Source organism: Cnephaeus nilssonii, assembly GCF_951640355.1.
Source record: "Cnephaeus nilssonii genome assembly, chromosome: Y".
NCBI classification, from domain to species: Eukaryota; Metazoa; Chordata; class Mammalia; order Chiroptera; family Vespertilionidae; genus Cnephaeus; species Cnephaeus nilssonii.
In genome coordinates, this window is record NC_137096.1 from 896,433 (window position 1) to 905,924 (window position 9,492).

Genomic DNA, 9,492 nt, shown 5'->3' on the forward strand with positions numbered 1-9,492 from the left:
GTTGATAGATAAGTTAGATGATTGGTGGATGATATAGTTGGAAGGATGGATGGGTGGGTGGGTCAGTGGGTGGGTGGATGGATGGATAGGTAGATGATTGATAGATGATATAGATAGATAAATGGATTGATGGGAGGATGATTGACAGATAAGTTCGATGATTGATGGATGATATAGTTGGAAGGATGGATGGGTGGGTGGGTCAATGGGTGGATGGATGGATGGATAGGTAGATGATTGATGGATGATATAGATGGATAAATGGATGGATGGATGGTTGATAGATAAGTTAGATGATTGATGGATGATATAGTTGGAAGGATGGATGGGTGGGTGGGTCAATGGGTGGGTGGATGGATGGATAAGTAGATGATTAATAGATGATATAGATGGATAAATGGATTGATGGATGGATGATTGATAGATAAGTTCGATGATTGATGGATGATATAGTTGGAAAGATGGATGGGTGGGTGGGTCAATGGGTGGATGGATGGATGGATAGGTAGATGATTGATAGATGATATAGATGGATAAATGGATGGATGGGTAGATGATTGATAGATAAGTTCGATGATTGATGGATGATATAGTTGGAAGGATGGATAGGAGGGTGGGTCAATGGGTGGGTGGATGGATGGATAGGTAGATGATTGATAGATGATATAGATAGATAAATGGATTGATGGGAGGATGATTGACAGATAAGTTCGATGATTGATGGATGATATAGTTGGAAGGATGGATGGGTGGATGGATGGATGGATAGGTAGATGATTGATAGATGATATACATGGATTTAACGCACTTAATCCCCTCTGTTGTGCATTTCCTCTTCCAAATGTCCATCGCTTCTCCTAACCTCTGCTTTCCGCGCTCTTTCCGGAAACACTGGGCACGTTTCCCTGCATTTCTTCAAACCTTTGGGGCCAGCTGTCAGGCTAACCAAGGCCTCTTTGAAGTTGGACTTGAACGATCCGGCAAATTCACGGGAGGCGTTTTCAAAGCCCTGCGTGTCGGAGCCGTGTAGGAGCTGCTGGCTACCGGCTGTGTTTTGAACACCTGCCCGGGTGCGCTCATTAAAGGCTCCTGAAATTACACATTCTGTCCGGGGAGGGAGGTGTTTCCCAAGGCCAGCTCAGCCCACAGAGAGGCCATTGTGAAAGCGATGAGTCACTCTTTGTCTAGGACCGTGGTCGGCAAACCGCGGCTCGGGAGCCACAGGCGGCTCTCTGGCCCCTGGAGTGTGGCTCTTCCACAAAACACCACGGCCTGGGCGAGTCTGTGTTGAAGAAGTGGCTTTCGAAGAAGTTCAAGTTTAAAAAATGTGGCTCTCCAAAGAAATTTCTGTCGTTGTCCTGTTGATATTTGGCTCTGTGGACTCATGAGTTTGCCGACCACGGGTCTAGGAGGCAGCAGGATGGTGACCAAGTCAAAATTTCCAGAGAGAAAGGCTTGCCGTCTGCCCCGAAGCCAAGGTCCCTGTTTGTCCGTTCTGCTTTTAGAGATCACTGGCGTCTGAGAGGTGTTCAGGCCCAGAGCAGGGTTCCAGGCTGTGGCATTGTTGACACCTGGGGGCAGGGAGTTCTCCTGGGTGGGGGCTGGTCTGTTCAGGGTAGGTTGTAGGGCAGCGTCCCTGGTGTCTGCCCACGTCGCACCAGTAACACACCCTCTGCAGTGGTGACCATGGAAAATGTCTCTAGACATTGTCTCAAATTTCCCTGAAGGTGAGGATGGGTGGATGGATGGGTGGGTGGGTGGATGGGTGGGTGGATAAATGGATGGATGGATGGATGGATGGATGGATGGATGGATGGGTGGATGGATGGATGGGTGGGTGGGTGGATGGATGTGTGGGTGGGTAGATGTGTGGATGGATGGGTGGATGGATGGGTGGGTGGGTAGATTGTTGGATGGATGGGTAGATGGATGGGTGGAAGGGTGGATGGATTGGTGGATGGGTGGGTGGATGGGTGGATGGGTGGATGGATGTGTGGGTGGGTAGATGTGTGGATGGATGGGTGAATGGATGGGTGGATGGATGGGTGGATGGATGGGTGGGTGGGTAGATTGTTGGATGGATGGGTAGATGGATGGGTGGAAGGGTGGATGGATGGATGGATGGGTGGATGGATGGATGGAGGAATAGATGATAGGTGATATAGATAGATGGAAGGATAGATGATTGATATATTTATATAGGTGAATGGATGGATGGATGGATGGATGGTTGATAGACAAGTTATATCAGTGGTCGGCAAAGTAGTTAACAGAGCCAAATATCAACAGTACAACGATTGGAATTTCTTTGGAGAGCCACATTTTTTAAACTTAAACTTCTTCTAACGCCACTTCTTCAACATAGACTCGCCCAGGCCGTGGTATTTTGTGGAAGAGCCACACTCCAGGGGCCAGAGAGCTGCATGTGGCTCGCGAGCCGCGGTTTGCCAACCAGAGTTAGATGATTGATGGATGATATAGTAGGAAGGATGGATGGATGGGTGGATGGATGGATGATTGATAGATATGATAGATAACTGATGGTTCATAAAGTTGGAAGGATGGATGGGTGGGTAGGTGGATGGATACATAGATAGATGGATAGATGATAGATAGATAGATGATGATAGATAGATAGATAGATAGATAGATAGATAGATGATTAGATAGATGATTGTTAGATGAGACAGATGATTGATAGATTATATGGATGGAAGGAAGGATGGATGGATGGATGGATTGATGGATGGAAGGATGAATGGATAGAGAATAGCTAGATAGCTGATACATGTTAAATAGGTGGATGATAGATCAATCGATACAGAGAGAGAGAGACAGAGACGGAGAGGGAGAAAGTCTCTCAGGCTAAGGCAGGATTCCCACCCTCAGGCAGTACTGACATTTGGGGCTGGATGACTACCTGATGGGGGGCGTCCTGTGCCCTGTAGGGTGCTGACCAGCCTCGTTGGACTCTACCCAAGGGTCCCAGTAGCACCTCCCGTCCCACTTGTAACAACCGAAGGTGTCTCCGGGCATCGCCGGGTGTCCCTGGGGACACACAACCACCCCAGTTGAGCTCAGAGATGAAGAGGGTGAGGGGTCCCATTTTTAAAATATTTTTTTTATTGATTTCAGAGAGGAAGGGAGAGGGAGAGAGAAACATCCATGATGAGAGAGAATCATGGATTGGCTGCCTCCTGCACATCCCCCACTGGGGATAAAGCCCCCAACCCGGGCATGTGCCCTTGGCCGGGAATCGAACCCGGGACCCTTCAGTCAGCAGGCTGACGCTCTATCCACTGAGCCACATCAGCTAGGGCTGCGTGAATACATTTTAAAGGTGTGATGAGCCCTGACTGGTTTGGCTCAGTGGATAGAGCGTCGGCCTGCGGACTGAAGGGTCCCGGGTTCGATTCCCGGTCAAGGGCATGGACCTTGGTTGCAAGGACATCCCCAGTAGGGGGTGTGCAGGAGGCAGCTGATGGATGTTTCTCTCTCATCATTGATGTTTCTAACTCTCCCTCTCCCTTCCTCTCTGCAAAAAAAAATCAATAAAATGTATATATATTTTAAAAGTGTAATTAATTTTTAAATAGTAAAAATTGTGCGAAACATAACCTGTGTCATCTTACCTATTTTTAAAAATAGATTTTTATTGATTTCAGAGAGGAAGGGAGAGGGAGATAGAACTATCAGTGATGGGAGAGAATCACGGATCGGCTGCCTCCTGCACGCCCCCTACTGGGGATCGAGCCCACAACCCGGGCAAGAGACAGATCATTGATAGAATATATGGATGGATGGATGGATGGATGGATGGATGGATGGAGAGGAAGGGAGAGGGATGGACTGGGAATCGAACTGTGACCTGTTGGTTCATAGGTCGATGCTCAACCACTGAGCCACACAGGCTGGGCACACAACTGTAGACTTTTTAAAAAATAAACATATATTTTTATGGATTTCAGAGAGAGGAAGGAAGAGGGAGAGAGATTGAGAGAAGCATCCATGATGAGAGAGAATCATGGATGATGGATGGATGGATGGATGGGTGGATGGATGGGTGGATGGATGGATGGGTGGATGGGTGGGTGGATGGGTGGATGGATGGATGGATGGATGGGTGGATGGATGGGTGGATGGATGGGTGGATGGTGGATGGGTGGATGAATGGATGGGTGGATGGATGGATGGATGGGTGGATAGATGGGTGGATGGATGGGTGGATGGTGGATGGGTGGATGGGTGGGTGGATGGATGGATGGATGGGTGGATGGATGGGTGGATGGATGGATGGTGGATGGGTGGATGAATGGATGGGTGGATGGATGGATGGATGGATGGATGGATGGATGGATGGGTGGATGGGTGGATGGATGGATGGATGGATGGGTGGGTGGATGGATGGGTGGATGGATTGAGGAATATATGATAGGTGATATAGATGGATTGATGGATAGGTGATTGATAGATGATATAGGTGGATGGATAGATGGATGGATGGATGGATGGATGGATGGATGGATGGATGGGTGGATGGATGGGTGGATGGATGGATGGTGGATGGGTGGATGAATGGATGGGTGGGTGGATGGGTGGGTGGATGGATGGATGGATGGATGGATGGATGGGTGGATGGATGGATGGGTAGATGGATGGGTGGGTGGATGGATGGATGGATGCATGGTTGGGTGGATGGATGGTGGATGGATGGATGGTGGATGGATGGATGGATGCATGGTTGGGTGGATGGATGGTGGATGGATGGATGGTGGATGGATGGATGGATGGTGGATGGGTGGATGGACTGAGGAATAGATGATAGGTGATATAGATGGATTGATGGATAGGTGATTGATAGATGATATAGGTGGATGGATAGATGAATGGATGGATGGATGGATGGATGGATGGATGGATGGATGGATGGATGGATGGGTGGATGAATGGATGGGTGGGTGGATGGGTGGATGGATGGATGGATGGATGGATGGATGGATGGATGGGTGGATGGATGGATGGATGGATGCATGGTTGGGTGGATGGATGGTGGATGGATGGATGGTGGATGGATGGATGGATGGATGGTGGATGGGTGGATGGACTGAGGAATAGATGATAGGTGATATAGATGGATTGATGGATAGGTGATTGATAGATGATATAAGTGGATGGATGGATGGATGCATGCATGCATGCCCCCTACTGGGGATCGAGCCCACAACCCAGGCATGTGCCCTTGACCGGGAATCGAACCCGGGACCCTCCAGTCCACAGGCCGACGCTCTATCCACTGAGCCACCCCGGCCAGGGCTGCCTTCTTTCCTCAGAACAACACAATCCGGGTGAACCGAGCAGGAATCCTATTTCTTACAATTCCAGCTGGTCCCCTCGATTCTATGTCCCTCCCTGGCATGGGGGCCCCATACCCACGGGGCAGAGCCAACATTAGACTTCCGTGTTTTCCTGTGCACAAGGCATGTGTGTCTGCCGTGGGACATGCCCTGGGCATGTGTGTGTGTCAGAGGATTTGCACAGGAAGGAGCCTGCCTTGAGCTCAGTGTGGTGCCTGGAGGGAGAGAGGCAAAGCAGAGAACAGAGAGGCTGTGGGGCTGGAGGGCGGGGTGAGGGGGGGAAAAAAGGGGGGGGGGGAGACCAGGCTCCTGGCCCCTCCCCGGGGAGTGAGCTCTCCCTGCAAAGCAGAGCCTTGTGCATGGAAGATCATGTTCCTGGGCCTCCCCTTGGGGCACCTGGGGGTGCAGGGGGCTCTGTGAAAAGGCAGACCCTGGAACCCGCCCCCCTTTGAAACAGACCTGCCCCCCCAAACAGAAGGGACCTGTTTGTAGGGAGTCTGGCCCCAGACGGGGGGGGGGGGGGCTGTGTGTGTGTGTGTGTGTGTGTGTGCAGACAGGGGGTCCCTCCTGGGCTTGGAAGGAAACAATGAGATCCTGGAAGAGAGGGGGAGGCAGGGGGAGGGGGTGGGGGTGGGGGGAGGGCCCCCCCCTCCCTCCCCCATCCCTGGGGAGCCGGTAACCGGAGGGCTTTGTAAAGTGAGTCCTGGCTGCTGGCAGGGGGCCAGGCCTGCAAAGGGCTGTTTTTTCCTCTTTTCTTCTTTTTTTTTTCAGGCGGATTAGCTTCCATTGAGAAAAGGGGGCCCCTCTGGGGGCAGGAGGATGGGAGACCCAGTTGGGGTTCGCAGGGAACCCCGCTGTTTGCACCTGGACCCCAAACAGGCTCAGGAAAGGCTGTTTTTGGTTTTTAAAAAATGTATTTCATTTGTATAATTTTATGAATTCAGTGTATTGTATTGTTTTATTCTATTTTATTTATATAATTTATTATTTTATTAATTTAATTTATTGTATTATTTTATTTTGTTCTATTTTACTTACATAATTTTATTTTATTAATTTAATTTATTGTATTATTTTATTTTCTATTTTATTTATATAAGTTTATTTTATTATTTTATTAATTTAATGTATTGTATTATTTTATTTTATTCTATTGTATTTTATTCTATTGTATTTTATTTAATTATCTTATTTATATAATTTTATTTTATTATTTTATTAATTTAATTTATTGTACTATTTCATTTTATTCTATGCTATTTTATTTAATTATCTTATTTATATAATTTTATTTTATTATTTTATTAATTTAATTTATTGTGTTATTCTATTCTATTCTATTTTACTTCTTTTATTTATATAATTTTATTTTATTAATTTATTGTATTATTTTATTTTATTCTATTTTATTTCTTCTATTTTATTTATTTTGTTATTTTATTTACATATTTTTATTAATATAATAATATAATTCCATTTATTTTATTCTACATTATTTTATTATTTAATTTAGTTTAATTTATTGTTACTCCTCACTCGAGGATATTTTTCCATTGGTACTTATTTATTTATATTTTTTAACTGATTTCAGAGAGAGGAAGGGAGAGGGGGAGAGAGAGAGAGAGAGAGAGAGAGAGAGAGAGAGAGAGAGAAACATCCATGATGAGAGAGAATCATGGATCGGCTGCCTCCTGCACGCCCCCGACTGGGGATCGAGCCCACAACCCGGGCCTGTGCCCTTGACTGGGAATCGAACCCGGGACCCTTCAGTCCACAGGCCAATGCTCTATCCACTGAGCCAAACCAGCCAGGCCTATTTTTATTTATTTATTTAAAATATATTTTATTGATTTTTTTACAGAGAGGAAGGGAGAGGGATAGAGAGTTAGAAACATCGATGAGAGAGAAACATCCATCAGCTGCCTCCTGCACGCCTCCTATTGGGGATGTGCCCGCAACCAAGGTCCGTGCCCTTGACCGGAATCGAACCCGGGACCCTTCGGTCCGCAGGCCGACGCTCTATCCACTGAGCCACACCGGCCAGGGCTCTGTCTTGCGTTTGGCTCAGCCTCCTGGGGAGGGAGGACACAGCCGTTTCACCACCTTTCGCTACGAGGTGTGCAGACTCTGTCCGTCCGGGGACTCTCGGAGGAGCTGTGTAGCTCATTTGCAAGAAATGAGTCGAGGACGGCGGCTCGAGGGCGGGCTGAGGCAGGTCCCAGAGCCGGGCCAGGTCGGGGCAGGCGAGGTGTTGGCAGCTCGGTGCACCTGAGAGACGGGGTTTCTAAGGTTCTCGGAGAGCACCCCACGGGGGATTATCTCTCCTCACCTTGGATCGTCCTCGCCTTCAGGCATCAACTGGTAATGGGTGCCCCCACCCGCCTGCCCACACCTTGCTCAGGAAGCAGACCAGGGTCCCTGTCCTCTACACGAATAAAAGAGAAATATGTAAATGAACCGTCACTTCGTGACGCCCACCAGCCAATCAGGGGCAAGTATGCAAATGAGCGGGACAAAGATGGCGGCGGCCATGGAGCCAGGCAAAGCGAGCGGGAGGCGTGGCTCACCCCTGGCAACGGAGGAAGCCAAGCTTCCCGCCTGCCTCCCGGGCCGGCCGCCGAAGGAGGGGCCTGTGGGCGGCGGCCACAGAGCTGGCCTGGGTGGGCCTAAACCGGCAGCCGGGCATCCCCCGAGGGGGTCCCAGATTGGAGAGGGTGCAGGCCGGGCTGACGGACACCCCCCCCCCCCCGTCCCCGTGCACGAATTTCGTGCACCGGGGCACTCGTATACACACAAGTGGATCTGAGTCTGTGGGCTTTCTGCTAATTCCACGTTACCCTCCGAAATTATCTCCGAGCCCTGGACGGTGTGGCTCCGTGGATCGAGCGTCGGCCTGCGGACTGAATAAATAAAAACAAACGCACCAATAAATATAAATAAGTAAACATAAATGAATAAAGATAAACAAAATAAAAATAAATAAGTAAGTATATATAAATAAATACTTTAATAAAATAGATAAATAGCCCTCACTGGTGTGGCTCAGTGGATAGAGCGTCGGCCTGCGGACTGAATAAAATAAAAACAAACAAGTAAATAAACATAAATAAGTAAACATAAATAAATAAAGATAAACAAAATAAAAATAAATAAGTAAGTAAATATAAATAAATATTTAAAAAAATAAATAAATAGCCCTCACTGGTGTGGCTCAGTGGATAGAGCGTCGGCCTGTGGACTGAAGGGTCCCGGGTTCGATTCCCGGTCAAGGGCACGGACCTCGGTGGCAGGCTCCTCCCAGGCCCAAGGCCCTGGTTGGGGCGCGTGCAGGAGGCAACCCATCGATGTGTTTCTCTCTGTCTCTCCCTCTCTCTTCCCTTCTCCTTAAAAAATCAATGGGAAAATATCCTTGGTTGAGGATTCACAACAAAAAAAGTAAAGAAAAGAAAAAAAAATCCCAATTGGCTATTTTAAAAAAACAAAAACACCCCCCACCCAGACACACGCACAAAATTGTCTTGTAGGCAACCTCTAGATCTCTCAAAAAAAATAAAAAAAATATATTTTTATTGATGTCAGAGAGGAAGGAAGAAGGAGAGAGAGAGAAACATCCATGATGAGAGAGAATCATGGATCGGCTGCCTCCTGCACGCCCCACACTGGGGTTTGAGCCGGCAACCCGGGCCTGTGCCCTTGACCGGGAATCGAACCCTGACCTCCTGGTTCCTAGGCCGATGCTTAACCACTGAGCCACACTGGCTGTGCTAAATCTTCCAAAATTTTATTTACTTTAAAAAACATTTTTATTGATTTCAGAGAGGAAGAGAGATAGAAACATCCATGATGAGAGAGAATCACGGATCGGCTGCCTCCTGCACGCCCCCTACTGGGGATCAAGCCCGCAACCCGGGCATGTGCCCTTCACCGGGAATCGAACCCGGGACCCTTCCGTCTGCAGGCCGACGCTCTATCCCCTGAGCCACACCAGCCAGGGGCTGGCCACAGGTTTCTGATTATCCTTGAAGTCCTGGGCGCGCCATGGGAGAGAGAGAGAGGTTTGCATAGCAAAGCAGGTGTTTGCTTCTCATGGAGATAATGGTGAGGTGGCCTGGGAGTCCCCCGGAGACTGTAAAGAAAT